Source organism: Brachyhypopomus gauderio, unplaced genomic scaffold (assembly GCF_052324685.1).
Source record: "Brachyhypopomus gauderio isolate BG-103 unplaced genomic scaffold, BGAUD_0.2 sc94, whole genome shotgun sequence".
Lineage (NCBI taxonomy): Eukaryota > Metazoa > Chordata > Actinopteri > Gymnotiformes > Hypopomidae > Brachyhypopomus > Brachyhypopomus gauderio.
Genome location: NW_027506915.1, coordinates 339,645 through 366,686, shown reverse-complemented (window position 1 = coordinate 366,686; position 27,042 = coordinate 339,645). Strand labels below are relative to the sequence as shown.

Below are 27,042 nucleotides of genomic sequence, written 5' to 3'. Positions count from 1 at the left end.
CCCACATTCTGGTCTTTCTTCACTCATGAATAACGGCCAGCCAGAACTCATGTAAAGGCCTTCATCCATTAGCATAACATCGCTGTCCCTGATGGTCTAGTGGCTAGGATTCGGCGCTCTCACCGCCGCGGCCCGGGTTCGATTCCCGGTCAGGGAAAACAGAAAACTTTTTGCTCATCATGACATTAAAGGCAGTAATATCCTGGAAAAAAAAGAAGCTTCCTTCGAACCGGATTTGAACCGGTGGCCTAAGGATTGCTGCTTTGACCTCTACAGTCCTCCGCTCTACCATCTGAGCTACCAAAGGATTCTGACACACATGCAGCATAGATCCAGAAACAAGGACGTTGACAAAGATACCAGTTCGGTTGTGGCTTTTTCAACTCTTTAAGGTCCACCAAAGAGGAAACCTCACACTGTACCAGTTGGACATGTAGAGCTACCAACACGTATGTCTGTTAACAACATTGGCATGCGTACTGCATTTTGGAACAATTTGAATTGCTTTTTGAGAAAATCTATTGTGATGTCACATAGAGAGAGAGAGAAAGGAAAGGCTGAGTGGCTTTAATTGGTGTTTTTTTGTCATCATTAACAAGGACATAGACAAAATAATTAATGACAAGGAAGTCACAGGTAGGCAGACGTAAAGCTGGAAGTTCAGCTTAATCCAAAAGCCTGCCTGACGATGAGTGAACGGTGCTCAAGAGCTGACGGTCATGTAAAGTTCAACGCCTGAACAGGGACTTGAACCCTGGACCCTCAGATTAAAAGTCTGATGCTCTACCGACTGAGCTATCCAGGCTACGTTTAACCTTGCTCTGTGATTCAGAACATGTCCAGATATTCTTGACCTCTGACATGGGAAGCATTTGACAGTCTTGACACAAAAAGGTCTACATGTTCTGGTGTGGTCACGAATAACCCACATTCTGGTCTTTCTTCACTCATGAATAACGGCCAGCCAGAACTCATGTAAAAGCCTTCATTCATTAGCATTCCATCGCTGTCCCTGATGGTCTAGTGGCTAGTATTCGGCGCTCTCACCGCCGCGGCCCGGGTTCGATTCCCGGTCAGGGAAAACAGAAAACTTTTTGCTCATCATGACATTAAAGGCAGTAATATCCTGGAAAAAAAGAAGCTTCCTTCGAACCGGATTTGAACCGGTGGCCTAAGGATTGCTGCTTTAACCTCTACAGTCCTCCGCTCTACCATCTGAGCTACCGAAGGATTCTGACGCACATGCAGCATAGATCCAGAAACAAGGACGTTGACAAAGATACCAGTTCGGTTGTGGCTTTTTCAACTCTTTAAGGTCCACCAAAGAGGAAACCTCACACTGTACCAGTTGGACATGTAGAGCTACCAACACGTATGTCTGTTAACAACATTGGCATGCGTACTGCATTTTGGACACGTGGATGGTAAAAGGCCACGGGTTGGTCCCACCAATGGTTAGAACAATTTGAATTGCTTTTTGAGAAAATCTATTGTGATGTCACATAGAGAGAGAGAGAAAGGAAAGGCTGAGTGGCTTTAATTGGTGTTTTTTTTGTCATCATTAACAAGGACATAGACAAAATAATTAATGACAAGGAAGTCACAGGTAGGCAGACGTAAAGCTGGAAGTTCAGCTTAATCCAAAAGCCTGCCTGACGATGAGTGAACGGTGCTCAAGAGCTGACGGTCATGTAAAGTTCAACGCCTGAACAGGGACTTGAACCCTGGACCCTCAGATTAAAAGTCTGATGCTCTACCGACTGAGCTATCCAGGCTACGTTTAGCCTTGCTCTGTGATTCAGAACATGTCCAGATATTCTTGACCTCTGACATGGGAAGCATTTGACAGTCTTGACACAAAAAGGTCCACATGTTCTGGTGTGGTCACGAATAACCCACATTCTGGTCTTTCTTCACTCATGAATAACAGCCAGCCAGAACTCATGTAAAGGCCTTCATCCATTAGCATAACATCGCTGTCCCTGATGGTCTAGTGGCTAGGATTCGGCGCTCTCACGGCCACGGCCCGGGTTCGATTCCCGGTCAGGGAAAACAGAAAACTTTTTGCTCATCATGACATTAAAGGCAGTAATATCCTGGAAAAAAAAGAAGCTTCCTTCGAACCGGATTTGAACCGGTGGCCTAAGGATTGCTGCTTTAACCTCTACAGTCCTCCGCTCTACCATCTGAGCTACCGAAGGATTCTGACGCACATGCAGCATAGATCCAGAAACAAGGACGTTGACAAAGATACCAGTTCGGTTGTGGCTTTTTCAACTCTTTAAGGTCCACCAAAGAGGAAACCTCACACTGTACCAGTTGGACATGTAGAGCTACCAACACGTATGTCTGTTAACAACATTGGCATGCGTACTGCATTTTGGACACGTGGATGGTAAAAGGCCACGGGTTGGTCCCACCAATGGTTAGAACAATTTGAATTGCTTTTTGAGAAAATCTATTGTGATGTCACATAGAGAGAGAGAGAAAGAAAAGGCTGAGTGGCTTTAATTGTTGTTTTTTTGTCATCATTAACAAGGACATAGACAAAATAATTAATGACAAGGAAGTCACAGGTAGGCAGACGTAAAGCTGGAAGTTCAGCTTAATCCAAAAGCCTGCCTGACGATGAGTGAACGGTGCTCAAGAGCTGACGGTCATGTAAAGTTCAACGCCTGAACAGGTACTTGAACCTTGGACCCTCAGATTAAAAGTCTGATGCTCTACCGACTGAGCTATCCAGGCTACGTTTAGCCTTGCTCTGTGATTCAGAACATGTCCAGATATTCTTGACCTCTGACATGGGAAGCATTTGACAGTCTTGACACAAAAAGGTCCACATGTTCTGGTGTGGTCACGAATAACCCACATTCTGGTCTTTCTTCACTCATGAATAACAGCCAGCCAGAACTCATGTAAAGGCCTTCATCCATTAGCATAACATCGCTGTCCCTGATGGTCTAGTGGCTAGGATTCGGCGCTCTCACGGCCACGGCCCGGGTTCGATTCCCGGTCAGGGAAAACAGAAAACTTTTTGCTCATCATGACATTAAAGGCAGTAATATCCTGGAAAAAAAAGAAGCTTCCTTCGAACCGGATTTGAACCGGTGGCCTAAGGATTGCTGCTTTAACCTCTACAGTCCTCCGCTCTACCATCTGAGCTACCGAAGGATTCTGACGCACATGCAGCATAGATCCAGAAACAAGGATGTTGACAAAGATACCAGTTCGGTTGTGGCTTTTTCAACTCTTTAGGGTCCACCAAAGAGGAAACCTCACACTGTACCAGTTGGACATGTAGAGCTACCAACACGTATGTCTGTTAACAACATTGGCATGCGTACTGCATTTTGGACACGTGGATGGTAAAAGGCCACGGGTTGGTCCCACCAATGGTTAGAACAATTTGAATTGCTTTTTGAGAAAATCTATTGTGATGTCACATAGAGAGAGAGAGAAAGGAAAGGCTGAGTGGCTTTAATTGGTGTTTTTTTGTCATCATTAACAAGGACATAGACAAAATAATTAATGACAAGGAAGTCACAGGTAGGCAGACGTAAAGCTGGAAGTTCAGCTTAATCCAAAAGCCTGCCTGACGATGAGTGAACGGTGCTCAAGAGCTGACGGTCATGTAAAGTTCAACGCCTGAACAGGGACTTGAACGCTGGACCCTCAGATTAAAAGTCTGATGCTCTACCGACTGAGCTATCCAGGCTACGTTTAGGCTTGCTCTGTGATTCAGAACATGTCCAGATATTCTTGACCTCTGACATGGGAAGCATTTGACAGTCTTGACACAAAAAGGTCCACATGTTCTGGTGTGGTCACGAATAACCCACATTCTGGTCTTTCTTCACTCATGAATAACGGCCAGCCAGAACTCATGTAAAAGCCTTCATTCATTAGCATAACATCGCTGTCCCTGATGGTCTAGTGGCTAGGATTCGGCGCTCTCACCGCCGCGGCCCGGGTTCGATTCCCGGTCAGGGAAAACAGAAAACTTTTTGCTCATCATGACATTAAAGGCAGTAATATCCTGGAAAAAAAAGAAGCTTCCTTCGAACCGGATTTGAACCGGTGGCCTAAGGATTGCTGCTTTAACCTCTACAGTCCTCCGCTCTACCATCTGAGCTACCGAAGGATTCTGACGCACATGCAGCATAGATCCAGAAACAAGGATGTTGACAAAGATACCAGTTCGGTTGTGGCTTTTTCAACTCTTTAGGGTCCACCAAAGAGGAAACCTCACACTGTACCAGTTGGACATGTAGAGCTACCAACACGTATGTCTGTTACCAACATTGGCATGCGTACTGCATTTTGGACACGTGGATGGTAAAAGGCCACGGGTTGGTCCCACCAATGGTTAGAACAATTTGAATTGCTTTTTGAGAAAATCTATTGTGATGTCACATAGAGAGAGAGAGAAAGGAAAGGCTGAGTGGCTTTAATTGGTGTTTTTTTGTCATCATTAACAAGGACATAGACAAAATAATTAATGACAAGGAAGTCACAGGTAGGCAGACGTAAAGCTGGAAGTTCAGCTTAATCCAAAAGCCTGCCTGACGATGAGTGAACGGTGCTCAAGAGCTGACGGTCATGTAAAGTTCAACGCCTGAACAGGGACTTGAACGCTGGACCCTCAGATTAAAAGTCTGATGCTCTACCGACTGAGCTATCCAGGCTACGTTTAGGCTTGCTCTGTGATTCAGAACATGTCCAGATATTCTTGACCTCTGACATGGGAAGCATTTGACAGTCTTGACACAAAAAGGTCCACATGTTCTGGTGTGGTCACGAATAACCCACATTCTGGTCTTTCTTCACTCATGAATAACGGCCAGCCAGAACTCATGTAAAAGCCTTCATTCATTAGCATAACATCGCTGTCCCTGATGGTCTAGTGGCTAGGATTCGGCGCTCTCACCGCCGCGGCCCGGGTTCGATTCCCGGTCAGGGAAAACAGAAAACTTTTTGCTCATCATGACATTAAAGGCAGTAATATCCTGGAAAAAAAAGAAGCTTCCTTCGAACCGGATTTGAACCGGTGGCCTAAGGATTGCTGCTTTAACCTCTACAGTCCTCCGCTCTACCATCTGAGCTACCGAAGGATTCTGACGCACATGCAGCATAGATCCAGAAACAAGGATGTTGACAAAGATACCAGTTCGGTTGTGGCTTTTTCAACTCTTTAGGGTCCACCAAAGAGGAAACCTCACACTGTACCAGTTGGACATGTAGAGCTACCAACACGTATGTCTGTTAACAACATTGGCATGCGTACTGCATTTTGGACACGTGGATGGTAAAAGGCCACGGGTTGGTCCCACCAATGGTTAGAACAATTTGAATTGCTTTTTGAGAAAATCTATTGTGATGTCACATAGAGAGAGAGAGAAAGGAAAGGCTGAGTGGCTTTAATTGTTGTTTTTTTTGTCATCATTAACAAGGACATAGACAAAATAATTAATGACAAGGAAGTCACATGTAGGCAGACGTAAAGCTGGAAGTTCAGCTTAATCCAAAAGCCTGCCTGACGATGACTGAACGGTGCTCAAGAGCTGACGGTCATGTAAAGTTCAACACCTGAACAGGGACTTGAACCCTGGACCCTCAGATTAAAAGTCTGATGCTCTACCGACTGAGCTATCCAGGCTACGTTTAGCCTTGCTCTGTGATTCAGAACATGTCCAGATATTCTTGACCTCTGACATGGGAAGCATTTGACAGTCTTGACACAAAAAGGTCCACATGTTCTGGTGTGGTCACGAATAACCCACATTCTGGTCTTTCTTCACTCATGAATAACGGCCAGCCAGAACTCATGTAAAGGCCTTCATCCATTAGCATAACATCGCTGTCCCTGATGGTCTAGTGGCTAGGATTCGGCGCTCTCACCGCCGCGGCCCGGGTTCGATTCCCGGTCAGGGAAAACAGAAAACTTTTTGCTCATCATGACATTAAAGGCAGTAATATCCTGGAAAAAAAAGAAGCTTCCTTCGAACCGGATTTGAACCGGTGGCCTAAGGATTGCTGCTTTGACCTCTACAGTCCTCCGCTCTACCATCTGAGCTACCAAAGGATTCTGACACACATGCAGCATAGATCCAGAAACAAGGACGTTGACAAAGATACCAGTTCGGTTGTGGCTTTTTCAACTCTTTAAGGTCCACCAAAGAGGAAACCTCACACTGTACCAGTTGGACATGTAGAGCTACCAACACGTATGTCTGTTAACAACATTGGCATGCGTACTGCATTTTGGAACAATTTGAATTGCTTTTTGAGAAAATCTATTGTGATGTCACATAGAGAGAGAGAGAAAGGAAAGGCTGAGTGGCTTTAATTGGTGTTTTTTTGTCATCATTAACAAGGACATAGACAAAATAATTAATGACAAGGAAGTCACAGGTAGGCAGACGTAAAGCTGGAAGTTCAGCTTAATCCAAAAGCCTGCCTGACGATGAGTGAACGGTGCTCAAGAGCTGACGGTCATGTAAAGTTCAACGCCTGAACAGGGACTTGAACCCTGGACCCTCAGATTAAAAGTCTGATGCTCTACCGACTGAGCTATCCAGGCTACGTTTAACCTTGCTCTGTGATTCAGAACATGTCCAGATATTCTTGACCTCTGACATGGGAAGCATTTGACAGTCTTGACACAAAAAGGTCTACATGTTCTGGTGTGGTCACGAATAACCCACATTCTGGTCTTTCTTCACTCATGAATAACGGCCAGCCAGAACTCATGTAAAAGCCTTCATTCATTAGCATTCCATCGCTGTCCCTGATGGTCTAGTGGCTAGTATTCGGCGCTCTCACCGCCGCGGCCCGGGTTCGATTCCCGGTCAGGGAAAACAGAAAACTTTTTGCTCATCATGACATTAAAGGCAGTAATATCCTGGAAAAAAAGAAGCTTCCTTCGAACCGGATTTGAACCGGTGGCCTAAGGATTGCTGCTTTAACCTCTACAGTCCTCCGCTCTACCATCTGAGCTACCGAAGGATTCTGACGCACATGCAGCATAGATCCAGAAACAAGGACGTTGACAAAGATACCAGTTCGGTTGTGGCTTTTTCAACTCTTTAAGGTCCACCAAAGAGGAAACCTCACACTGTACCAGTTGGACATGTAGAGCTACCAACACGTATGTCTGTTAACAACATTGGCATGCGTACTGCATTTTGGACACGTGGATGGTAAAAGGCCACGGGTTGGTCCCACCAATGGTTAGAACAATTTGAATTGCTTTTTGAGAAAATCTATTGTGATGTCACATAGAGAGAGAGAGAAAGGAAAGGCTGAGTGGCTTTAATTGGTGTTTTTTTTGTCATCATTAACAAGGACATAGACAAAATAATTAATGACAAGGAAGTCACAGGTAGGCAGACGTAAAGCTGGAAGTTCAGCTTAATCCAAAAGCCTGCCTGACGATGAGTGAACGGTGCTCAAGAGCTGACGGTCATGTAAAGTTCAACGCCTGAACAGGCACTTGAACCCTGGACCCTCAGATTAAAAGTCTGATGCTCTACCGACTGAGCTATCCAGGCTACGTTTAGCCTTGCTCTGTGATTCAGAACATGTCCAGATATTCTTGACCTCTGACATGGGAAGCATTTGACAGTCTTGACACAAAAAGGTCCACATGTTCTGGTGTGGTCACGAATAACCCACATTCTGGTCTTTCTTCACTCATGAATAACAGCCAGCCAGAACTCATGTAAAGGCCTTCATCCATTAGCATAACATCGCTGTCCCTGATGGTCTAGTGGCTAGGATTCGGCGCTCTCACGGCCACGGCCCGGGTTCGATTCCCGGTCAGGGAAAACAGAAAACTTTTTGCTCATCATGACATTAAAGGCAGTAATATCCTGGAAAAAAAAGAAGCTTCCTTCGAACCGGATTTGAACCGGTGGCCTAAGGATTGCTGCTTTAACCTCTACAGTCCTCCGCTCTACCATCTGAGCTACCGAAGGATTCTGACGCACATGCAGCATAGATCCAGAAACAAGGACGTTGACAAAGATACCAGTTCGGTTGTGGCTTTTTCAACTCTTTAAGGTCCACCAAAGAGGAAACCTCACACTGTACCAGTTGGACATGTAGAGCTACCAACACGTATGTCTGTTAACAACATTGGCATGCGTACTGCATTTTGGACACGTGGATGGTAAAAGGCCACGGGTTGGTCCCACCAATGGTTAGAACAATTTGAATTGCTTTTTGAGAAAATCTATTGTGATGTCACATAGAGAGAGAGAGAAAGAAAAGGCTGAGTGGCTTTAATTGTTGTTTTTTTGTCATCATTAACAAGGACATAGACAAAATAATTAATGACAAGGAAGTCACAGGTAGGCAGACGTAAAGCTGGAAGTTCAGCTTAATCCAAAAGCCTGCCTGACGATGAGTGAACGGTGCTCAAGAGCTGACGGTCATGTAAAGTTCAACGCCTGAACAGGTACTTGAACCTTGGACCCTCAGATTAAAAGTCTGATGCTCTACCGACTGAGCTATCCAGGCTACGTTTAGCCTTGCTCTGTGATTCAGAACATGTCCAGATATTCTTGACCTCTGACATGGGAAGCATTTGACAGTCTTGACACAAAAAGGTCCACATGTTCTGGTGTGGTCACGAATAACCCACATTCTGGTCTTTCTTCACTCATGAATAACGGCCAGCCAGAACTCATGTAAAAGCCTTCATCCATTAGCATAACATCGCTGTCCCTGATGGTCTAGTTGCTAGGATTCGGCGCTCTCACCGCCGCGGCCAGGGTTTGATTCCCGGTCAGGGAAAACAGAAAACTTTTTGCTCATCATGACATTAAAGGCAGTAATATCCTGGAAAAAAAGAAGCTTCCTTCGAACTGGATTTGAACCGGTGGCCTAAGGATTGCTGCTTTAACCTCTACAGTCCTCCACTCTACCATCTGAGCTACCGAAGGATTCTGACGCACATGCAGCATAGATCCAGAAACAAGGACGTTGACAAAGATACCAGTTCGGTTGTGGCTTTTTCAACTCTTTAAGGTCCACCAAAGAGGAAACCTCACACTGTACCAGTTGGACATGTAGAGCTACCAACACGTATGTCTGTTAACAACATTGGCATGCGTACTGCATTTTGGACACGTGGATGGTAAAAGGCCACGGGTTGGTACCACCAATGGTTAGAACAATTTGAATTGCTTTTTGAGAAAATCTATTGTGATGTCACATAGAGAGAGAGAGAAAGGAAAGGCTGAGTGGCTTTAATTGGTGTTTTTTTTGTCATCATTAACAAGGACATAGACAAAAGAATTAATGACAAGGAAGTCACAGGTAGGCAGACGTAAAGCTGGAAGTTCAGCTTAATCCAAAAGCCTGCCTGATGATGACTGAACGGTGCTCAAGAGCTGACGGTCATGTAAAGTTCAACGCCTGAACAGGGACTTGAACCCTGGACCCTCAGATTAAAAGTCTGATGCTCTACCGACTGAGCTATCCAGGCTACGTTTAACCTTGCTCTGTGATTCAGAACATGTCCAGATATTCTTGACCTCTGACATGGGAAGCATTTGACAGTCTTGACACAAAAAGGTCCACATGTTCTGGTGTGGTCACGAATAACCCACATTCTGGTCTTTCTTCACTCATGAATAACGGCCAGCCAGAACTCATGTAAAGGCCTTCATCCATTAGCATAACATCGCTGTCCCTGATGGTCTAGTGGCTAGGATTCGGCGCTCTCACCGCCGCGGCCCGGGTTCGATTCCCGGTCAGGGAAAACAGAAAACTTTTTGCTCATCATGACATTAAAGGCAGTAATATCCTGGAAAAAAAAAGAAGCTTCCTTCGAACCGGATTTGAACCGGTGGCCTAAGGATTGCTGCTTTAACCTCTACAGTCCTCCGCTCTACCATCTGAGCTACCGAAGGATTCTGACGCACATGCAGCATAGATCCAGAAACAAGGATGTTGACAAAGATACCAGTTCGGTTGTGGCTTTTTCAACTCTTTAGGGTCCACCAAAGAGGAAACCTCACACTGTACCAGTTGGACATGTAGAGCTACCAACACGTATGTCTGTTAACAACATTGGCATGCGTACTGCATTTTGGACACGTGGATGGTAAAAGGCCACGGGTTGGTCCCACCAATGGTTAGAACAATTTGAATTGCTTTTTGAGAAAATCTATTGTGATGTCACATAGAGAGAGAGAGAAAGGAAAGGCTGAGTGGCTTTAATTGGTGTTTTTTTGTCATCATTAACAAGGACATAGACAAAATAATTAATGACAAGGAAGTCACAGGTAGGCAGACGTAAAGCTGGAAGTTCAGCTTAATCCAAAAGCCTGCCTGACGATGAGTGAACGGTGCTCAAGAGCTGACGGTCATGTAAAGTTCAACGCCTGAACAGGGACTTGAACGCTGGACCCTCAGATTAAAAGTCTGATGCTCTACCGACTGAGCTATCCAGGCTACGTTTAGGCTTGCTCTGTGATTCAGAACATGTCCAGATATTCTTGACCTCTGACATGGGAAGCATTTGACAGTCTTGACACAAAAAGGTCCACATGTTCTGGTGTGGTCACGAATAACCCACATTCTGGTCTTTCTTCACTCATGAATAACGGCCAGCCAGAACTCATGTAAAGGCCTTCATCCATTAGCATAACATCGCTGTCCCTGATGGTCTAGTGGCTAGGATTCGGCGCTCTCACCGCCGCGGCCCGGGTTCGATTCCCGGTCAGGGAAAACAGAAAACTTTTTGCTCATCATGACATTAAAGGCAGTAATATCCTGGAAAAAAAAAGAAGCTTCCTTCGAACCGGATTTGAACCGGTGGCCTAAGGATTGCTGCTTTAACCTCTACAGTCCTCCGCTCTACCATCTGAGCTACCGAAGGATTCTGACGCACATGCAGCATAGATCCAGAAACAAGGATGTTGACAAAGATACCAGTTCGGTTGTGGCTTTTTCAACTCTTTAGGGTCCACCAAAGAGGAAACCTCACACTGTACCAGTTGGACATGTAGAGCTACCAACACGTATGTCTGTTAACAACATTGGCATGCGTACTGCATTTTGGACACGTGGATGGTAAAAGGCCACGGGTTGGTCCCACCAATGGTTAGAACAATTTGAATTGCTTTTTGAGAAAATCTATTGTGATGTCACATAGAGAGAGAGAGAAAGGAAAGGCTGAGTGGCTTTAATTGGTGTTTTTTTTGTCATCATTAACAAGGACATAGACAAAATAATTAATGACAAGGAAGTCACAGGTAGGCAGACGTAAAGCTGGAAGTTCAGCTTAATCCAAAAGCCTGCCTGACGATGAGTGAACGGTGCTCAAGAGCTGACGGTCATGTAAAGTTCAACGCCTGAACAGGGACTTGAACCCTGGACCCTCAGATTAAAAGTCTGATGCTCTACCGACTGAGCTATCCAGGCTACGTTTAGCCTTGCTCTGTGATTCAGAACATGTCCAGATATTCTTGACCTCTGACATGGGAAGCATTTGACAGTCTTGACACAAAAAGGTCCACATGTTCTGGTGTGGTCACGAATAACCCACATTCTGGTCTTTCTTCACTCATGAATAACAGCCAGCCAGAACTCATGTAAAGGCCTTCATCCATTAGCATAACATCGCTGTCCCTGATGGTCTAGTGGCTAGGATTCGGCGCTCTCACGGCCACGGCCCGGGTTCGATTCCCGGTCAGGGAAAACAGAAAACTTTTTGCTCATCATGACATTAAAGGCAGTAATATCCTGGAAAAAAAAGAAGCTTCCTTCGAACCGGATTTGAACCGGTGGCCTAAGGATTGCTGCTTTAACCTCTACAGTCCTCCGCTCTACCATCTGAGCTACCGAAGGATTCTGACGCACATGCAGCATAGATCCAGAAACAAGGACGTTGACAAAGATACCAGTTCGGTTGTGGCTTTTTCAACTCTTTAAGGTCCACCAAAGAGGAAACCTCACACTGTACCAGTTGGACATGTAGAGCTACCAACACGTATGTCTGTTAACAACATTGGCATGCGTACTGCATTTTGGACACGTGGATGGTAAAAGGCCACGGGTTGGTCCCACCAATGGTTAGAACAATTTGAATTGCTTTTTGAGAAAATCTATTGTGATGTCACATAGAGAGAGAGAGAAAGAAAAGGCTGAGTGGCTTTAATTGTTGTTTTTTTGTCATCATTAACAAGGACATAGACAAAATAATTAATGACAAGGAAGTCACAGGTAGGCAGACGTAAAGCTGGAAGTTCAGCTTAATCCAAAAGCCTGCCTGACGATGAGTGAACGGTGCTCAAGAGCTGACGGTCATGTAAAGTTCAACGCCTGAACAGGTACTTGAACCTTGGACCCTCAGATTAAAAGTCTGATGCTCTACCGACTGAGCTATCCAGGCTACGTTTAGCCTTGCTCTGTGATTCAGAACATGTCCAGATATTCTTGACCTCTGACATGGGAAGCATTTGACAGTCTTGACACAAAAAGGTCCACATGTTCTGGTGTGGTCACGAATAACCCACATTCTGGTCTTTCTTCACTCATGAATAACGGCCAGCCAGAACTCATGTAAAAGCCTTCATCCATTAGCATAACATCGCTGTCCCTGATGGTCTAGTTGCTAGGATTCGGCGCTCTCACCGCCGCGGCCAGGGTTTGATTCCCGGTCAGGGAAAACAGAAAACTTTTTGCTCATCATGACATTAAAGGCAGTAATATCCTGGAAAAAAAGAAGCTTCCTTCGAACCGGATTTGAACCGGTGGCCTAAGGATTGCTGCTTTAACCTCTACAGTCCTCCACTCTACCATCTGAGCTACCGAAGGATTCTGACGCACATGCAGCATAGATCCAGAAACAAGGACGTTGACAAAGATACCAGTTCGGTTGTGGCTTTTTCAACTCTTTAAGGTCCACCAAAGAGGAAACCTCACACTGTACCAGTTGGACATGTAGAGCTACCAACACGTATGTCTGTTAACAACATTGGCATGCGTACTGCATTTTGGACACGTGGATGGTAAAAGGCCACGGGTTGGTACCACCAATGGTTAGAACAATTTGAATTGCTTTTTGAGAAAATCTATTGTGATGTCACATAGAGAGAGAGAGAAAGGAAAGGCTGAGTGGCTTTAATTGGTGTTTTTTTTGTCATCATTAACAAGGACATAGACAAAAGAATTAATGACAAGGAAGTCACAGGTAGGCAGACGTAAAGCTGGAAGTTCAGCTTAATCCAAAAGCCTGCCTGATGATGACTGAACGGTGCTCAAGAGCTGACGGTCATGTAAAGTTCAACGCCTGAACAGGGACTTGAACCCTGGACCCTCAGATTAAAAGTCTGATGCTCTACCGACTGAGCTATCCAGGCTACGTTTAACCTTGCTCTGTGATTCAGAACATGTCCAGATATTCTTGACCTCTGACATGGGAAGCATTTGACAGTCTTGACACAAAAAGGTCCACATGTTCTGGTGTGGTCACGAATAACCCACATTCTGGTCTTTCTTCACTCATGAATAACGGCCAGCCAGAACTCATGTAAAGGCCTTCATCCATTAGCATAACATCGCTGTCCCTGATGGTCTAGTGGCTAGGATTCGGCGCTCTCACCGCCGCGGCCCGGGTTCGATTCCCGGTCAGGGAAAACAGAAAACTTTTTGCTCATCATGACATTAAAGGCAGTAATATCCTGGAAAAAAAAAGAAGCTTCCTTCGAACCGGATTTGAACCGGTGGCCTAAGGATTGCTGCTTTAACCTCTACAGTCCTCCGCTCTACCATCTGAGCTACCGAAGGATTCTGACGCACATGCAGCATAGATCCAGAAACAAGGATGTTGACAAAGATACCAGTTCGGTTGTGGCTTTTTCAACTCTTTAGGGTCCACCAAAGAGGAAACCTCACACTGTACCAGTTGGACATGTAGAGCTACCAACACGTATGTCTGTTAACAACATTGGCATGCGTACTGCATTTTGGACACGTGGATGGTAAAAGGCCACGGGTTGGTCCCACCAATGGTTAGAACAATTTGAATTGCTTTTTGAGAAAATCTATTGTGATGTCACATAGAGAGAGAGAGAAAGGAAAGGCTGAGTGGCTTTAATTGGTGTTTTTTTGTCATCATTAACAAGGACATAGACAAAATAATTAATGACAAGGAAGTCACAGGTAGGCAGACGTAAAGCTGGAAGTTCAGCTTAATCCAAAAGCCTGCCTGACGATGAGTGAACGGTGCTCAAGAGCTGACGGTCATGTAAAGTTCAACGCCTGAACAGGGACTTGAACGCTGGACCCTCAGATTAAAAGTCTGATGCTCTACCGACTGAGCTATCCAGGCTACGTTTAGGCTTGCTCTGTGATTCAGAACATGTCCAGATATTCTTGACCTCTGACATGGGAAGCATTTGACAGTCTTGACACAAAAAGGTCCACATGTTCTGGTGTGGTCACGAATAACCCACATTCTGGTCTTTCTTCACTCATGAATAACGGCCAGCCAGAACTCATGTAAAAGCCTTCATTCATTAGCATAACATCGCTGTCCCTGATGGTCTAGTGGCTAGGATTCGGCGCTCTCACCGCCGCGGCCCGGGTTCGATTCCCGGTCAGGGAAAACAGAAAACTTTTTGCTCATCATGACATTAAAGGCAGTAATATCCTGGAAAAAAAAGAAGCTTCCTTCGAACCGGATTTGAACCGGTGGCCTAAGGATTGCTGCTTTAACCTCTACAGTCCTCCGCTCTACCATCTGAGCTACCGAAGGATTCTGACGCACATGCAGCATAGATCCAGAAACAAGGATGTTGACAAAGATACCAGTTCGGTTGTGGCTTTTTCAACTCTTTAGGGTCCACCAAAGAGGAAACCTCACACTGTACCAGTTGGACATGTAGAGCTACCAACACGTATGTCTGTTAACAACATTGGCATGCGTACTGCATTTTGGACACGTGGATGGTAAAAGGCCACGGGTTGGTCCCACCAATGGTTAGAACAATTTGAATTGCTTTTTGAGAAAATCTATTGTGATGTCACATAGAGAGAGAGAGAAAGGAAAGGCTGAGTGGCTTTAATTGGTGTTTTTTTGTCATCATTAACAAGGACATAGACAAAATAATTAATGACAAGGAAGTCACAGGTAGGCAGACGTAAAGCTGGAAGTTCAGCTTAATCCAAAAGCCTGCCTGACGATGAGTGAACGGTGCTCAAGAGCTGACGGTCATGTAAAGTTCAACGCCTGAACAGGGACTTGAACGCTGGACCCTCAGATTAAAAGTCTGATGCTCTACCGACTGAGCTATCCAGGCTACGTTTAGTCTTGCTCTGTGATTCAGAACATGTCCAGATATTCTTGACCTCTGACATGGGAAGCATTTGACAGTCTTGACACAAAAAGGTCCACATGTTCTGGTGTGGTCACGAATAACCCACATTCTGGTCTTTCTTCACTCATGAATAACGGCCAGCCAGAACTCATGTAAAAGCCTTCATTCATTAGCATAACATCGCTGTCCCTGATGGTCTAGTGGCTAGGATTCGGCGCTCTCACCGCCGCGGCCCGGGTTCGATTCCCGGTCAGGGAAAACAGAAAACTTTTTGCTCATCATGACATTAAAGGCAGTAATATCCTGGAAAAAAAAGAAGCTTCCTTCGAACCGGATTTGAACCGGTGGCCTAAGGATTGCTGCTTTGACCTCTACAGTCCTCCGCTCTACCATCTGAGCTACCAAAGGATTCTGACACACATGCAGCATAGATCCAGAAACAAGGACGTTGACAAAGATACCAGTTCGGTTGTGGCTTTTTCAACTCTTTAAGGTCCACCAAAGAGGAAACCTCACACTGTACCAGTTGGACATGTAGAGCTACCAACACGTATGTCTGTTAACAACATTGGCATGCGTACTGCATTTTGGACACGTGGATGGTAAAAGGCCACGGGTTGGTCCCACCAATGGTTAGAACAATTTGAATTGCTTTTTGAGAAAATCTATTGTGATGTCACATAGAGAGAGAGAGAAAGGAAAGGCTGAGTGGCTTTAATTGGTGTTTTTTTTGTCATCATTAACAAGGACATAGACAAAATAATTAATGACAAGGAAGTCACAGGTAGGCAGACGTAAAGCTGGAAGTTCAGCTTAATCCAAAAGCCTGCCTGACGATGAGTGAACGGTGCTCAAGAGCTGACGGTCATGTAAAGTTCAACGCCTGAACAGGGACTTGAACCCTGGACCCTCAGATTAAAAGTCTGATGCTCTACCGACTGAGCTATCCAGGCTACGTTTAGCCTTGCTCTGTGATTCAGAACATGTCCAGATATTCTTGACCTCTGACATGGGAAGCATTTGACAGTCTTGACACAAAAAGGTCCACATGTTCTGGTGTGGTCACGAATAACCCACATTCTGGTCTTTCTTCACTCATGAATAACAGCCAGCCAGAACTCATGTAAAGGCCTTCATCCATTAGCATAACATCGCTGTCCCTGATGGTCTAGTGGCTAGGATTCGGCGCTCTCACGGCCACGGCCCGGGTTCGATTCCCGGTCAGGGAAAACAGAAAACTTTTTGCTCATCATGACATTAAAGGCAGTAATATCCTGGAAAAAAAAGAAGCTTCCTTCGAACCGGATTTGAACCGGTGGCCTAAGGATTGCTGCTTTAACCTCTACAGTCCTCCGCTCTACCATCTGAGCTACCGAAGGATTCTGACGCACATGCAGCATAGATCCAGAAACAAGGACGTTGACAAAGATACCAGTTCGGTTGTGGCTTTTTCAACTCTTTAAGGTCCACCAAAGAGGAAACCTCACACTGTACCAGTTGGACATGTAGAGCTACCAACACGTATGTCTGTTAACAACATTGGCATGCGTACTGCATTTTGGACACGTGGATGGTAAAAGGCCACGGGTTGGTCCCACCAATGGTTAGAACAATTTGAATTGCTTTTTGAGAAAATCTATTGTGATGTCACATAGAGAGAGAGAGAAAGAAAAGGCTGAGTGGCTTTAATTGTTGTTTTTTTGTCATCATTAACAAGGACATAGACAAAATAATTAATGACAAGGAAGTCACAGGTAGGCAGACGTAAAGCTGGAAGTTCAGCTTAATCCAAAAGCCTGCCTGACGATGAGTGAATGGTGCTCAAGAGCTGACGGTCATGTAAAGTTCAACGCCTGAACAGGTACTTGAACCTTGGACCCTCAGATTAAAAGTCTGATGCTCTACCGACTGAGCTATCCAGGCTACGTTTAGCCTTGCTCTGTGATTCAGAACATGTCCAGATATTCTTGACCTCTGACATGGGAAGCATTTGACAGTCTTGACACAAAAAGGTCCACATGTTCTGGTGTGGTCACGAATAACCCACATTCTGGTCTTTATTCACTCATGAATAACGGCCAGCCAGAACTCATGTAAAAGCCTTCATCCATTAGCATAACATCGCTGTCCCTGATGGTCTAGTTGCTAGGATTCGGCGCTCTCACCGCCGCGGCCAGGGTTTGATTCCCGGTCAGGGAAAACAGAAAACTTTTTGCTCATCATGACATTAAAGGCAGTAATATCCTGGAAAAAAAGAAGCTTCCTTCGAACCGGATTTGAACCGGTGGCCTAAGGATTGCTGCTTTAACCTCTACAGTCCTCCACTCTACCATCTGAGCTACCGAAGGATTCTGACGCACATGCAGCATAGATCCAGAAACAAGGACGTTGACAAAGATACCAGTTCGGTTGTGGCTTTTTCAACTCTTTAAGGTCCACCAAAGAGGAAACCTCACACTGTACCAGTTGGACATGTAGAGCTACCAACACGTATGTCTGTTAACAACATTGGCATGCGTACTGCATTTTGGACACGTGGATGGTAAAAGGCCACGGGTTGGTACCACCAATGGTTAGAACAATTTGAATTGCTTTTTGAGAAAATCTATTGTGATGTCACATAGAGAGAGAGAGAAAGGAAAGGCTGAGTGGCTTTAATTGGTGTTTTTTTTGTCATCATTAACAAGGACATAGACAAAAGAATTAATGACAAGGAAGTCACAGGTAGGCAGACGTAAAGCTGGAAGTTCAGCTTAATCCAAAAGCCTGCCTGATGATGACTGAACGGTGCTCAAGAGCTGACGGTCATGTAAAGTTCAACGCCTGAACAGGGACTTGAACCCTGGACCCTCAGATTAAAAGTCTGATGCTCTACCGACTGAGCTATCCAGGCTACGTTTAACCTTGCTCTGTGATTCAGAACATGTCCAGATATTCTTGACCTCTGACATGGGAAGCATTTGACAGTCTTGACACAAAAAGGTCCACATGTTCTGGTGTGGTCACGAATAACCCACATTCTGGTCTTTCTTCACTCATGAATAACGGCCAGCCAGAACTCATGTAAAGGCCTTCATCCATTAGCATAACATCGCTGTCCCTGATGGTCTAGTGGCTAGGATTCGGCGCTCTCACGGCCACGGCCCGGGTTCGATTCCCGGTCAGGGAAAACAGAAAACTTTTTGCTCATCATGACATTAAAGGCAGTAATATCCTGGAAAAAAAAGAAGCTTCCTTCGAACCGGATTTGAACCGGTGGCCTAAGGATTGCTGCTTTAACCTCTACAGTCCTCCGCTCTACCATCTGAGCTACCGAAGGATTCTGACGCACACGCAGCATAGATCCAGAAACAAGGACGTTGACAAAGATACCAGTTCGGTTGTGGCTTTTTCAACTCTTTAAGGTCCACCAAAGAGGAAACCTCACACTGTACCAGTTGGACATGTAGAGCTACCAACACGTATGTCTGTTAACAACATTGGCATGCGTACTGCATTTTGGACATGTGGATGGTAAAAGGCCACGGGTTGGTCCCACCAATGGTTAGAACAATTTGAATTGCTTTTTGAGAAAAATCTATTGTGATGTCACATAGAGAGAGAGAGAAAGGAAAGGCTGAGTGGCTTTAATTGGTGTTTTTTTTGTCATCATTAACAAGGACATAGACAAAAGAATTAATGACAAGGAAGTCACAGGTAGGCAGACGTAAAGCTGGAAGTTCAGCTTAATCCAAAAGCCTGCCTGACGATGAGTGAACGGTGCTCAAGAGCTGACGGTCATGTAAAGTTCAACGCCTGAACAGGGACTTGAACCCTGGACCCTCAGATTAAAAGTCTGATGCTCTACCGACTGAGCTATCCAGGCTACGTTTAGACTTGCTCTGTGATTCAGAACATGTCCAGATATTCTTGACCTCTGACATGGGAAGCATTTGACAGTCTTGACACAAAAAGGTCCACATGTTCTGGTGTGGTCACGAATAACCCACATTCTGGTCTTTCTTCACTCATGAATAACGGCCAGCCAGAACTCATGTAAAAGCCTTCATTCATTAGCATAACATCGCTGTCCCTGATGGTCTAGTGGCTAGGATTTGGCGCTCTCACCGCCGCGGCCCGGGTTCGATTCCCGGTCAGGGAAAACAGAAAACTCTTTGCTCATCATGACATTAAAGGTAGTAATATCCTGGAAAAAAAGAAGCTTCCTTTGAACCGGTGGCCTAAGGATTGCTGCTTTAACCTCTACAGTCCTCCGCTCTACCATCTGAGCTACCGAAGGATTCTGACGCACATGCAGCATAGATCCAGAAACAAGGACGTTGACAAAGATACCAGTTCGGTTGTGGCTTTTTCAACTCTTTAAGGTCCACCAAAGAGGAAACCTCACACTGTACCAGTTGGACATGTAGAGCTACCAACACGTATGTCTGTTAACAACATTGGCATGCGTACTGCATTTTGGACACGTGGATGGTAAAAGGCCACGGGTTGGTCCCACCAATGGTTAGAACAATTTGAATTGCTTTTTGAGAAAATCTATTGTGATGTCACATAGAGAGAGAGAGAAAGGAAAGGCTGAGTGGCTTTAATTGGTGTTTTTTTTGTCATCATTAACAAGGACATAGACAAAAGAATTAATGACAAGGAAGTCACAGGTAGGCAGACGTAAAGCTGGAAGTTCAGCTTAATCCAAAAGCCTGCCTGATGATGACTGAACGGTGCTCAAGAGCTGACGGTCATGTAAAGTTCAACGCCTGAACAGGGACTTGAACCCTGGACCCTCAGATTAAAAGTCTGATGCTCTACCGACTGAGCTATCCAGGCTACGTTTAACCTTGCTCTGTGATTCAGAACATGTCCAGATATTCTTGACCTCTGACATGGGAAGCATTTGACAGTCTTGACACAAAAAGGTCCACATGTTCTGGTGTGGTCACGAATAACCCACATTCTGGTCTTTCTTCACTCATGAATAACGGCCAGCCAGAACTCATGTAAAGGCCTTCATCCATTAGCATAACATCGCTGTCCCTGATGGTCTAGTGGCTAGGATTCGGCGCTCTCACCGCCGCGGCCCGGGTTCGATTCCCGGTCAGGGAAAACAGAAAACTCTTTGCTCATCATGACATTAAAGGTAGTAATATCCTGGAAAAAAAGAAGCTTCCTTTGAACCGGTGGCCTAAGGATTGCTGCTTTAACCTCTACAGTCCTCCGCTCTACCATCTGAGCTACCGAAGGATTCTGACGCACATGCAGCATAGATCCAGAAACAAGGACGTTGACAAAGATACCAGTTCGGTTGTGGCTTTTTCAACTCTTTAAGGTCCACCAAAGAGGAAACCTCACACTGTACCAGTTGGACATGTAGAGCTACCAACACGTATGTCTGTTAACAACATTGGCATGCGTACTGCATTTTGGACACGTGGATGGTAAAAGGCCACGGGTTGGTCCCACCAATGGTTAGAACAATTTGAATTGCTTTTTGAGAAAATCTATTGTGATGTCACATAGAGAGAGAGAGAAAGGAAAGGCTGAGTGGCTTTAATTGGTGTTTTTTTTGTCATCATTAACAAGGACATAGACAAAAGAATTAATGACAAGAAAGTCACAGGTAGGCAGACGTAAAGCTGGAAGTTCAGCTTAATCCAAAAGCCTGCCTGACGATGAGTGAACGGTGCTCAAGAGCTGATGGTCATGTAAAGTTCAACGCCTGAACAGGGACTTGAACCCTGGACCCTCAGATTAAAAGTCTGATGCTCTACCGACTGAGCTATCCAGGCTACGTTTAACCTTGCTCTGTGATTCAGAACATGTCCAGATATTCTTGACCTCTGACATGGGAAGCATTTGACAGTCTTGACACAAAAAGGTCCACATGTTCTGGTGTGGTCACGAATAACCCACATTCTGGTCTTTCTTCACTCATGAATAACGGCCAGCCAGAACTCATGTAAAGGCCTTCATCCATTAGCATAACATCGCTGTCCCTGATGGTCTAGTGGCTAGGATTCGGCGCTCTCACCGCCGCGGCCCGGGTTCGATTCCCGGTCAGGGAAAACAGAAAACTTTTTGCTCATCATGACATTAAAGGCAGTAATATCCTGGAAAAAAAAAAGAAGCTTCCTTCGAACCGGAGGCCTAAGGATTGCTGCTTTAACCTCTACAGTCCTCCGCTCTACCATCTGAGCTACCGAAGGATTCTGACGCACATGCAGCATAGATCCAGAAACAAGGACGTTGACAAAGATACCAGTTCGGTTGTGGCTTTTTCAACTCTTTAAGGTCCACCAAAGAGGAAACCTCACACTGTACCAGTTGGACATGTAGAGCTACCAACACGTATGTCTGTTAACAACATTGGCATGCGTACTGCATTTTGGACATGTGGATGGTAAAAGGCCACGGGTTGGTCCCACCAATGGTTAGAACAATTTGAATTGCTTTTTGAGAAAATCTATTGTGATGTCACATAGAGAGAGAGAGAAAGGAAAGGCTGAGTGGCTTTAATTGGTGTTTTTTTTGTCATCATTAACAAGGACATAGACAAAAGAATTAATGACAAGGAAGTCACAGGTAGGCAGACGTAAAGCTGGAAGTTCAGCTTAATCCAAAAGCCTGCCTGATGATGACTGAACGGTGCTCAAGAGCTGACGGTCATGTAAAGTTCAACGCCTGAACAGGGACTTGAACCCTGGACCCTCAGATTAAAAGTCTGATGCTCTACCGACTGAGCTATCCAGGCTACGTTTAACCTTGCTCTGTGATTCAGAACATGTCCAGATATTCTTGACCTCTGACATGGGAAGCATTTGACAGTCTTGACACAAAAAGGTCCACATGTTCTGGTGTGGTCACGAATAACCCACATTCTGGTCTTTCTTCACTCATGAATAACGGCCAGCCAGAACTCATGTAAAGGCCTTCATCCATTAGCATAACATCGCTGTCCCTGATGGTCTAGTGGCTAGGATTCGGCGCTCTCACCGCCGCGGCCCGGGTTCGATTCCCGGTCAGGGAAAACAGAAAACTCTTTGCTCATCATGACATTAAAGGTAGTAATATCCTGGAAAAAAAGAAGCTTCCTTTGAACCGGTGGCCTAAGGATTGCTGCTTTAACCTCTACAGTCCTCCGCTCTACCATCTGAGCTACCGAAGGATTCTGACGCACATGCAGCATAGATCCAGAAACAAGGACGTTGACAAAGATACCAGTTCGGTTGTGGCTTTTTCAACTCTTTAAGGTCCACCAAAGAGGAAACCTCACACTGTACCAGTTGGACATGTAGAGCTACCAACACGTATGTCTGTTAACAACATTGGCATGCGTACTGCATTTTGGACACGTGGATGGTAAAAGGCCACGGGTTGGTCCCACCAATGGTTAGAACAATTTGAATTGCTTTTTGAGAAAATCTATTGTGATGTCACATAGAGAGAGAGAGAAAGGAAAGGCTGAGTGGCTTTAATTGGTGTTTTTTTTGTCATCATTAACAAGGACATAGACAAAAGAATTAATGACAAGAAAGTCACAGGTAGGCAGACGTAAAGCTGGAAGTTCAGCTTAATCCAAAAGCCTGCCTGACGATGAGTGAACGGTGCTCAAGAGCTGATGGTCATGTAAAGTTCAACGCCTGAACAGGGACTTGAACCCTGGACCCTCAGATTAAAAGTCTGATGCTCTACCGACTGAGCTATCCAGGCTACGTTTAACCTTGCTCTGTGATTCAGAACATGTCCAGATATTCTTGACCTCTGACATGGGAAGCATTTGACAGTCTTGACACAAAAAGGTCCACATGTTCTGGTGTGGTCACGAATAACCCACATTCTGGTCTTTCTTCACTCATGAATAACGGCCAGCCAGAACTCATGTAAAGGCCTTCATCCATTAGCATAACATCGCTGTCCCTGATGGTCTAGTGGCTAGGATTCGGCGCTCTCACCGCCGCGGCCCGGGTTCGATTCCCGGTCAGGGAAAACAGAAAACTTTTTGCTCATCATGACATTAAAGGCAGTAATATCCTGGAAAAAAAAAAGAAGCTTCCTTCGAACCGGAGGCCTAAGGATTGCTGCTTTAACCTCTACAGTCCTCCGCTCTACCATCTGAGCTACCGAAGGATTCTGACGCACATGCAGCATAGATCCAGAAACAAGGACGTTGACAAAGATACCAGTTCGGTTGTGGCTTTTTCAACTCTTTAAGGTCCACCAAAGAGGAAACCTCACACTGTACCAGTTGGACATGTAGAGCTACCAACACGTATGTCTGTTAACAACATTGGCATGCGTACTGCATTTTGGACATGTGGATGGTAAAAGGCCACGGGTTGGTCCCACCAATGGTTAGAACAATTTGAATTGCTTTTTGAGAAAATCTATTGTGATGTCACATAGAGAGAGAGAGAAAGGAAAGGCTGAGTGGCTTTAATTGGTGTTTTTTTTGTCATCATTAACAAGGACATAGACAAAAGAATTAATGATAAGGAAGTCACAGGTAGGCAGACGTAAAGCTGGAAGTTCAGCTTAATCCAAAAGCCTGCCTGATGATGACTGAACGGTGCTCAAGAGCTGACGGTCATGTAAAGTTCAACGCCTGAACAGGGACTTGAACCCTGGACCCTCAGATTAAAAGTCTGATGCTCTACCGACTGAGCTATCCAGGCTACGTTTAACCTTGCTCTGTGATTCAGAACATGTCCAGATATTCTTGACCTCTGACATGGGAAGCATTTGACAGTCTTGACACAAAAAGGTCCACATGTTCTGGTGTGGTCACGAATAACCCACATTCTGGTCTTTCTTCACTCATGAATAACGGCCAGCCAGAACTCATGTAAAGGCCTTCATCCATTAGCATAACATCGCTGTCCCTGATGGTCTAGTGGCTAGGATTCGGCGCTCTCACCGCCGCGGCCCGGGTTCGATTCCCGGTCAGGGAAAACAGAAAACTTTTTGCTCATCATGACATTAAAGGCAGTAATATCCTGGAAAAAAAAAAGAAGCTTCCTTCGAACCGGAGGCCTAAGGATTGCTGCTTTAACCTCTACAGTCCTCCGCTCTACCATCTGAGCTACCGAAGGATTCTGACGCACATGCAGCATAGATCCAGAAACAAGGACGTTGACAAAGATACCAGTTCGGTTGTGGCTTTTTCAACTCTTTAAGGTCCACCAAAGAGGAAACCTCACACTGTACCAGTTGGACATGTAGAGCTACCAACACGTATGTCTGTTAACAACATTGGCATGCGTACTGCATTTTGGACATGTGGATGGTAAAAGGCCACGGGTTGGTCCCACCAATGGTTAGAACAATTTGAATTGCTTTTTGAGAAAATCTATTGTGATGTCACATAGAGAGAGAGAGAAAGGAAAGGCTGAGTGGCTTTAATTGGTGTTTTTTTTGTCATCATTAACAAGGACATAGACAAAAGAATTAATGATAAGGAAGTCACAGGTAGGCAGACGTAAAGCTGGAAGTTCAGCTTAATCCAAAAGCCTGCCTGACGATGAGTGAACGGTGCTCAAGAGCTGACGGTCATGTAAAGTTCAACGCCTGAACAGGGACTTGAACCCTGGACCCTCAGATTAAAAGTCTGATGCTCTACCGACTGAGCTATCCAGGCTACGTTTAAACTTGCTCTGTGATTCAGAACATGTCCAGATATTCTTGACCTCTGACATGGGAAGCATTTGACAGTCTTGACACAAAAAGGTCCACATGTTCTGGTGTGGTCACGAATAACCCACATTCTGGTCTTTCTTCACTCATGAATAACGGCCAGCCAGAACTCATGTAAAAGCCTTCATTCATTAGCATAACATCGCTGTCCCTGATGGTCTAGTGGCTAGGATTCGGCGCTCTCACCGCCGCGGCCCGGGTTCGATTCCCGGTCAGGGAAAACAGAAAACTCTTTGCTCATCATGACATTAAAGGTAGTAATATCCTGGAAAAAAAGAAGCTTCCTTTGAACCGGTGGCCTAAGGATTGCTGCTTTAACCTCTACAGTCCTCCGCTCTACCATCTGAGCTACCGAAGGATTCTGACGCACATGCAGCATAGATCCAGAAACAAGGACGTTGACAAAGATACCAGTTCGGTTGTGGCTTTTTCAACTCTTTAAGGTCCACCAAAGAGGAAACCTCACACTGTACCAGTTGGACATGTAGAGCTACCAACACGTATGTCTGTTAACAACATTGGCATGCGTACTGCATTTTGGACACGTGGATGGTAAAAGGCCACGGGTTGGTCCCACCAATGGTTAGAACAATTTGAATTGCTTTTTGAGAAAATCTATTGTGATGTCACATAGAGAGAGAGAGAAAGGAAAGGCTGAGTGGCTTTAATTGGTGTTTTTTTTGTCATCATTAACAAGGACATAGACAAAAGAATTAATGACAAGAAAGTCACAGGTAGGCAGACGTAAAGCTGGAAGTTCAGCTTAATCCAAAAGCCTGCCTGACGATGAGTGAACGGTGCTCAAGAGCTGATGGTCATGTAAAGTTCAACGCCTGAACAGGGACTTGAACCCTGGACCCTCAGATTAAAAGTCTGATGCTCTACCGACTGAGCTATCCAGGCTACGTTTAGCCTTGCTCTGTGATTCAGAACATGTCCAGATATTCTTGACCTCTGACATGGGAAGCATTTGACAGTCTTGACACAAAAAGGTCCACTTGTTCTGGTGTGGTCACGAATAACCCACATTCTGGTCTTTCTTCACTCATGAATAACGGCCAGCCAGAACTCATGTAAAGGCCTTCATCCATTAGCATAACATGGCTGTCCCTGATGGTCTAGTGGCTAGGATTCGGCGCTCTCACCGCCGCGGCCCGGGTTCGATTCCCGGTCAGGGGAAACAGAAAACTTTTTGCTCATCATGACATTAAAGGCAGTAATATCCTGAAAAAAAAAGAAGCTTCCTTCGAACCGGATTTGAACCGGTGGCCTAAGGATTGCTGCTTTAACCTCTACAGTCCTCCGCTCTACCATCTGAGCTACCGAAGGATTCTGACGCACATGCAGCATAGATCCAGAAACAAGGACGTTGACAAAGATACCAGTTCGGTTGTGGCTTTTTCAACTCTTTAAGGTCCACCAAAGAGGAAACCTCACACTGTACCAGTTGGACATGTAGAGCTACCAACACGTATGTCTGTTAACAACATTGGCATGCGTACTGCATTTTGGACACGTGGATGGTAAAAGGCCACGGGTTGGTCCCACCAATGGTTAGAACAATTTGAATTGCTTTTTGAGAAAATCTATTGTGATGTCACATAGAGAGAGAGAGAAAGGAAAGGCTGAGTGGCTTTAATTGTTGTTTTTTTTGTCATCATTAACAAGGACATAGACAAAATAATTAATGACAAGGAAGTCACAGGTAGGCAGACGTAAAGCTGGAAGTTCAGCTTAATCCAAAAGCCTGCCTGACGATGACTGAACGGTGCTCAAGAGCTGACGGTCATGTAAAGTTCAACGCCTGAACAGGGACTTGAACCCTGGACCCTCAGATTAAAAGTCTGATGCTCTACCGACTGAGCTATCCAGGCTACGTTTAACCTTGCTCTGTGATTCAGAACATGTCCAGATATTCTTGACCTCTGACATGGGAAGCATTTGACAGTCTTGACACAAAAAGGTCCACATGTTCTGGTGTGGTCACGAATAACCCACATTCTGGTCTTTCTTCACTCATGAATAA

The 27,042-nt window shown here is 45.1% G+C and overlaps 49 non-coding genes across 49 annotated transcripts; 16 read left to right on the top strand and 33 right to left on the bottom strand.

Annotated features, from left to right (window-relative positions):
• Nucleotides 1-85: 85 nt before the first annotated feature.
• trnae-cuc (transfer RNA glutamic acid (anticodon CUC)) lies at nt 86-157 on the top strand. The gene has a single exon. It is a non-coding gene; the product is annotated as a tRNA-Glu (tRNA).
• Nucleotides 158-732: 575 nt separating this feature from the next.
• trnak-uuu (transfer RNA lysine (anticodon UUU)) lies at nt 733-805 on the bottom strand. The gene has a single exon. It is a non-coding gene; the product is annotated as a tRNA-Lys (tRNA).
• Nucleotides 806-1,143: 338 nt separating this feature from the next.
• trnay-gua (transfer RNA tyrosine (anticodon GUA)) lies at nt 1,144-1,230 on the bottom strand. Its single transcript is given in 2 exon segments — nt 1,144-1,179; nt 1,194-1,230. It is a non-coding gene; the product is annotated as a tRNA-Tyr (tRNA).
• A 472-nt stretch (nt 1,231-1,702) lies between these two features.
• Nucleotides 1,703-1,775, bottom strand: trnak-uuu (transfer RNA lysine (anticodon UUU)). The gene has a single exon. It is a non-coding gene; the product is annotated as a tRNA-Lys (tRNA).
• A 339-nt stretch (nt 1,776-2,114) lies between these two features.
• trnay-gua (transfer RNA tyrosine (anticodon GUA)) lies at nt 2,115-2,201 on the bottom strand. Its single transcript is given in 2 exon segments — nt 2,115-2,150; nt 2,165-2,201. It is a non-coding gene; the product is annotated as a tRNA-Tyr (tRNA).
• Nucleotides 2,202-3,084: 883 nt separating this feature from the next.
• On the bottom strand, nt 3,085-3,171 carry trnay-gua (transfer RNA tyrosine (anticodon GUA)). Its single transcript is given in 2 exon segments — nt 3,085-3,120; nt 3,135-3,171. It is a non-coding gene; the product is annotated as a tRNA-Tyr (tRNA).
• Nucleotides 3,172-3,919: 748 nt separating this feature from the next.
• Nucleotides 3,920-3,991, top strand: trnae-cuc (transfer RNA glutamic acid (anticodon CUC)). Its single transcript has one exon. It is a non-coding gene; the product is annotated as a tRNA-Glu (tRNA).
• A 63-nt stretch (nt 3,992-4,054) lies between these two features.
• trnay-gua (transfer RNA tyrosine (anticodon GUA)) lies at nt 4,055-4,141 on the bottom strand. The gene is given in 2 exon segments: nt 4,055-4,090; nt 4,105-4,141. It is a non-coding gene; the product is annotated as a tRNA-Tyr (tRNA).
• Nucleotides 4,142-4,889: 748 nt separating this feature from the next.
• On the top strand, nt 4,890-4,961 carry trnae-cuc (transfer RNA glutamic acid (anticodon CUC)). Its single transcript has one exon. It is a non-coding gene; the product is annotated as a tRNA-Glu (tRNA).
• A 63-nt stretch (nt 4,962-5,024) lies between these two features.
• trnay-gua (transfer RNA tyrosine (anticodon GUA)) lies at nt 5,025-5,111 on the bottom strand. Its single transcript is given in 2 exon segments — nt 5,025-5,060; nt 5,075-5,111. It is a non-coding gene; the product is annotated as a tRNA-Tyr (tRNA).
• A 472-nt stretch (nt 5,112-5,583) lies between these two features.
• Nucleotides 5,584-5,656, bottom strand: trnak-uuu (transfer RNA lysine (anticodon UUU)). The gene has a single exon. It is a non-coding gene; the product is annotated as a tRNA-Lys (tRNA).
• A 204-nt stretch (nt 5,657-5,860) lies between these two features.
• On the top strand, nt 5,861-5,932 carry trnae-cuc (transfer RNA glutamic acid (anticodon CUC)). Its single transcript has one exon. It is a non-coding gene; the product is annotated as a tRNA-Glu (tRNA).
• A 575-nt stretch (nt 5,933-6,507) lies between these two features.
• trnak-uuu (transfer RNA lysine (anticodon UUU)) lies at nt 6,508-6,580 on the bottom strand. The gene has a single exon. It is a non-coding gene; the product is annotated as a tRNA-Lys (tRNA).
• A 338-nt stretch (nt 6,581-6,918) lies between these two features.
• Nucleotides 6,919-7,005, bottom strand: trnay-gua (transfer RNA tyrosine (anticodon GUA)). Its single transcript is given in 2 exon segments — nt 6,919-6,954; nt 6,969-7,005. It is a non-coding gene; the product is annotated as a tRNA-Tyr (tRNA).
• Nucleotides 7,006-7,889: 884 nt separating this feature from the next.
• Nucleotides 7,890-7,976, bottom strand: trnay-gua (transfer RNA tyrosine (anticodon GUA)). The gene is given in 2 exon segments: nt 7,890-7,925; nt 7,940-7,976. It is a non-coding gene; the product is annotated as a tRNA-Tyr (tRNA).
• Nucleotides 7,977-9,417: 1,441 nt separating this feature from the next.
• trnak-uuu (transfer RNA lysine (anticodon UUU)) lies at nt 9,418-9,490 on the bottom strand. The gene has a single exon. It is a non-coding gene; the product is annotated as a tRNA-Lys (tRNA).
• A 204-nt stretch (nt 9,491-9,694) lies between these two features.
• On the top strand, nt 9,695-9,766 carry trnae-cuc (transfer RNA glutamic acid (anticodon CUC)). The gene has a single exon. It is a non-coding gene; the product is annotated as a tRNA-Glu (tRNA).
• Nucleotides 9,767-9,830: 64 nt separating this feature from the next.
• On the bottom strand, nt 9,831-9,917 carry trnay-gua (transfer RNA tyrosine (anticodon GUA)). The gene is given in 2 exon segments: nt 9,831-9,866; nt 9,881-9,917. It is a non-coding gene; the product is annotated as a tRNA-Tyr (tRNA).
• A 748-nt stretch (nt 9,918-10,665) lies between these two features.
• trnae-cuc (transfer RNA glutamic acid (anticodon CUC)) lies at nt 10,666-10,737 on the top strand. The gene has a single exon. It is a non-coding gene; the product is annotated as a tRNA-Glu (tRNA).
• Nucleotides 10,738-10,801: 64 nt separating this feature from the next.
• trnay-gua (transfer RNA tyrosine (anticodon GUA)) lies at nt 10,802-10,888 on the bottom strand. Its single transcript is given in 2 exon segments — nt 10,802-10,837; nt 10,852-10,888. It is a non-coding gene; the product is annotated as a tRNA-Tyr (tRNA).
• A 472-nt stretch (nt 10,889-11,360) lies between these two features.
• Nucleotides 11,361-11,433, bottom strand: trnak-uuu (transfer RNA lysine (anticodon UUU)). The gene has a single exon. It is a non-coding gene; the product is annotated as a tRNA-Lys (tRNA).
• A 339-nt stretch (nt 11,434-11,772) lies between these two features.
• trnay-gua (transfer RNA tyrosine (anticodon GUA)) lies at nt 11,773-11,859 on the bottom strand. The gene is given in 2 exon segments: nt 11,773-11,808; nt 11,823-11,859. It is a non-coding gene; the product is annotated as a tRNA-Tyr (tRNA).
• A 1,441-nt stretch (nt 11,860-13,300) lies between these two features.
• Nucleotides 13,301-13,373, bottom strand: trnak-uuu (transfer RNA lysine (anticodon UUU)). Its single transcript has one exon. It is a non-coding gene; the product is annotated as a tRNA-Lys (tRNA).
• Nucleotides 13,374-13,577: 204 nt separating this feature from the next.
• Nucleotides 13,578-13,649, top strand: trnae-cuc (transfer RNA glutamic acid (anticodon CUC)). Its single transcript has one exon. It is a non-coding gene; the product is annotated as a tRNA-Glu (tRNA).
• A 64-nt stretch (nt 13,650-13,713) lies between these two features.
• On the bottom strand, nt 13,714-13,800 carry trnay-gua (transfer RNA tyrosine (anticodon GUA)). Its single transcript is given in 2 exon segments — nt 13,714-13,749; nt 13,764-13,800. It is a non-coding gene; the product is annotated as a tRNA-Tyr (tRNA).
• A 748-nt stretch (nt 13,801-14,548) lies between these two features.
• trnae-cuc (transfer RNA glutamic acid (anticodon CUC)) lies at nt 14,549-14,620 on the top strand. Its single transcript has one exon. It is a non-coding gene; the product is annotated as a tRNA-Glu (tRNA).
• A 63-nt stretch (nt 14,621-14,683) lies between these two features.
• On the bottom strand, nt 14,684-14,770 carry trnay-gua (transfer RNA tyrosine (anticodon GUA)). Its single transcript is given in 2 exon segments — nt 14,684-14,719; nt 14,734-14,770. It is a non-coding gene; the product is annotated as a tRNA-Tyr (tRNA).
• A 748-nt stretch (nt 14,771-15,518) lies between these two features.
• Nucleotides 15,519-15,590, top strand: trnae-cuc (transfer RNA glutamic acid (anticodon CUC)). Its single transcript has one exon. It is a non-coding gene; the product is annotated as a tRNA-Glu (tRNA).
• Nucleotides 15,591-16,212: 622 nt separating this feature from the next.
• On the bottom strand, nt 16,213-16,285 carry trnak-uuu (transfer RNA lysine (anticodon UUU)). Its single transcript has one exon. It is a non-coding gene; the product is annotated as a tRNA-Lys (tRNA).
• A 339-nt stretch (nt 16,286-16,624) lies between these two features.
• On the bottom strand, nt 16,625-16,711 carry trnay-gua (transfer RNA tyrosine (anticodon GUA)). The gene is given in 2 exon segments: nt 16,625-16,660; nt 16,675-16,711. It is a non-coding gene; the product is annotated as a tRNA-Tyr (tRNA).
• A 1,441-nt stretch (nt 16,712-18,152) lies between these two features.
• On the bottom strand, nt 18,153-18,225 carry trnak-uuu (transfer RNA lysine (anticodon UUU)). The gene has a single exon. It is a non-coding gene; the product is annotated as a tRNA-Lys (tRNA).
• A 339-nt stretch (nt 18,226-18,564) lies between these two features.
• On the bottom strand, nt 18,565-18,651 carry trnay-gua (transfer RNA tyrosine (anticodon GUA)). Its single transcript is given in 2 exon segments — nt 18,565-18,600; nt 18,615-18,651. It is a non-coding gene; the product is annotated as a tRNA-Tyr (tRNA).
• A 473-nt stretch (nt 18,652-19,124) lies between these two features.
• Nucleotides 19,125-19,197, bottom strand: trnak-uuu (transfer RNA lysine (anticodon UUU)). The gene has a single exon. It is a non-coding gene; the product is annotated as a tRNA-Lys (tRNA).
• A 204-nt stretch (nt 19,198-19,401) lies between these two features.
• On the top strand, nt 19,402-19,473 carry trnae-cuc (transfer RNA glutamic acid (anticodon CUC)). The gene has a single exon. It is a non-coding gene; the product is annotated as a tRNA-Glu (tRNA).
• Nucleotides 19,474-20,083: 610 nt separating this feature from the next.
• Nucleotides 20,084-20,156, bottom strand: trnak-uuu (transfer RNA lysine (anticodon UUU)). The gene has a single exon. It is a non-coding gene; the product is annotated as a tRNA-Lys (tRNA).
• Nucleotides 20,157-20,360: 204 nt separating this feature from the next.
• trnae-cuc (transfer RNA glutamic acid (anticodon CUC)) lies at nt 20,361-20,432 on the top strand. Its single transcript has one exon. It is a non-coding gene; the product is annotated as a tRNA-Glu (tRNA).
• Nucleotides 20,433-21,042: 610 nt separating this feature from the next.
• On the bottom strand, nt 21,043-21,115 carry trnak-uuu (transfer RNA lysine (anticodon UUU)). Its single transcript has one exon. It is a non-coding gene; the product is annotated as a tRNA-Lys (tRNA).
• Nucleotides 21,116-21,319: 204 nt separating this feature from the next.
• trnae-cuc (transfer RNA glutamic acid (anticodon CUC)) lies at nt 21,320-21,391 on the top strand. The gene has a single exon. It is a non-coding gene; the product is annotated as a tRNA-Glu (tRNA).
• A 613-nt stretch (nt 21,392-22,004) lies between these two features.
• trnak-uuu (transfer RNA lysine (anticodon UUU)) lies at nt 22,005-22,077 on the bottom strand. The gene has a single exon. It is a non-coding gene; the product is annotated as a tRNA-Lys (tRNA).
• Nucleotides 22,078-22,281: 204 nt separating this feature from the next.
• On the top strand, nt 22,282-22,353 carry trnae-cuc (transfer RNA glutamic acid (anticodon CUC)). The gene has a single exon. It is a non-coding gene; the product is annotated as a tRNA-Glu (tRNA).
• A 610-nt stretch (nt 22,354-22,963) lies between these two features.
• On the bottom strand, nt 22,964-23,036 carry trnak-uuu (transfer RNA lysine (anticodon UUU)). Its single transcript has one exon. It is a non-coding gene; the product is annotated as a tRNA-Lys (tRNA).
• A 204-nt stretch (nt 23,037-23,240) lies between these two features.
• Nucleotides 23,241-23,312, top strand: trnae-cuc (transfer RNA glutamic acid (anticodon CUC)). Its single transcript has one exon. It is a non-coding gene; the product is annotated as a tRNA-Glu (tRNA).
• A 613-nt stretch (nt 23,313-23,925) lies between these two features.
• On the bottom strand, nt 23,926-23,998 carry trnak-uuu (transfer RNA lysine (anticodon UUU)). Its single transcript has one exon. It is a non-coding gene; the product is annotated as a tRNA-Lys (tRNA).
• Nucleotides 23,999-24,202: 204 nt separating this feature from the next.
• trnae-cuc (transfer RNA glutamic acid (anticodon CUC)) lies at nt 24,203-24,274 on the top strand. Its single transcript has one exon. It is a non-coding gene; the product is annotated as a tRNA-Glu (tRNA).
• Nucleotides 24,275-24,887: 613 nt separating this feature from the next.
• Nucleotides 24,888-24,960, bottom strand: trnak-uuu (transfer RNA lysine (anticodon UUU)). The gene has a single exon. It is a non-coding gene; the product is annotated as a tRNA-Lys (tRNA).
• Nucleotides 24,961-25,164: 204 nt separating this feature from the next.
• trnae-cuc (transfer RNA glutamic acid (anticodon CUC)) lies at nt 25,165-25,236 on the top strand. The gene has a single exon. It is a non-coding gene; the product is annotated as a tRNA-Glu (tRNA).
• Nucleotides 25,237-25,846: 610 nt separating this feature from the next.
• Nucleotides 25,847-25,919, bottom strand: trnak-uuu (transfer RNA lysine (anticodon UUU)). Its single transcript has one exon. It is a non-coding gene; the product is annotated as a tRNA-Lys (tRNA).
• Nucleotides 25,920-26,258: 339 nt separating this feature from the next.
• Nucleotides 26,259-26,345, bottom strand: trnay-gua (transfer RNA tyrosine (anticodon GUA)). The gene is given in 2 exon segments: nt 26,259-26,294; nt 26,309-26,345. It is a non-coding gene; the product is annotated as a tRNA-Tyr (tRNA).
• A 472-nt stretch (nt 26,346-26,817) lies between these two features.
• On the bottom strand, nt 26,818-26,890 carry trnak-uuu (transfer RNA lysine (anticodon UUU)). The gene has a single exon. It is a non-coding gene; the product is annotated as a tRNA-Lys (tRNA).
• Nucleotides 26,891-27,042: the final 152 nt, after the last annotated feature.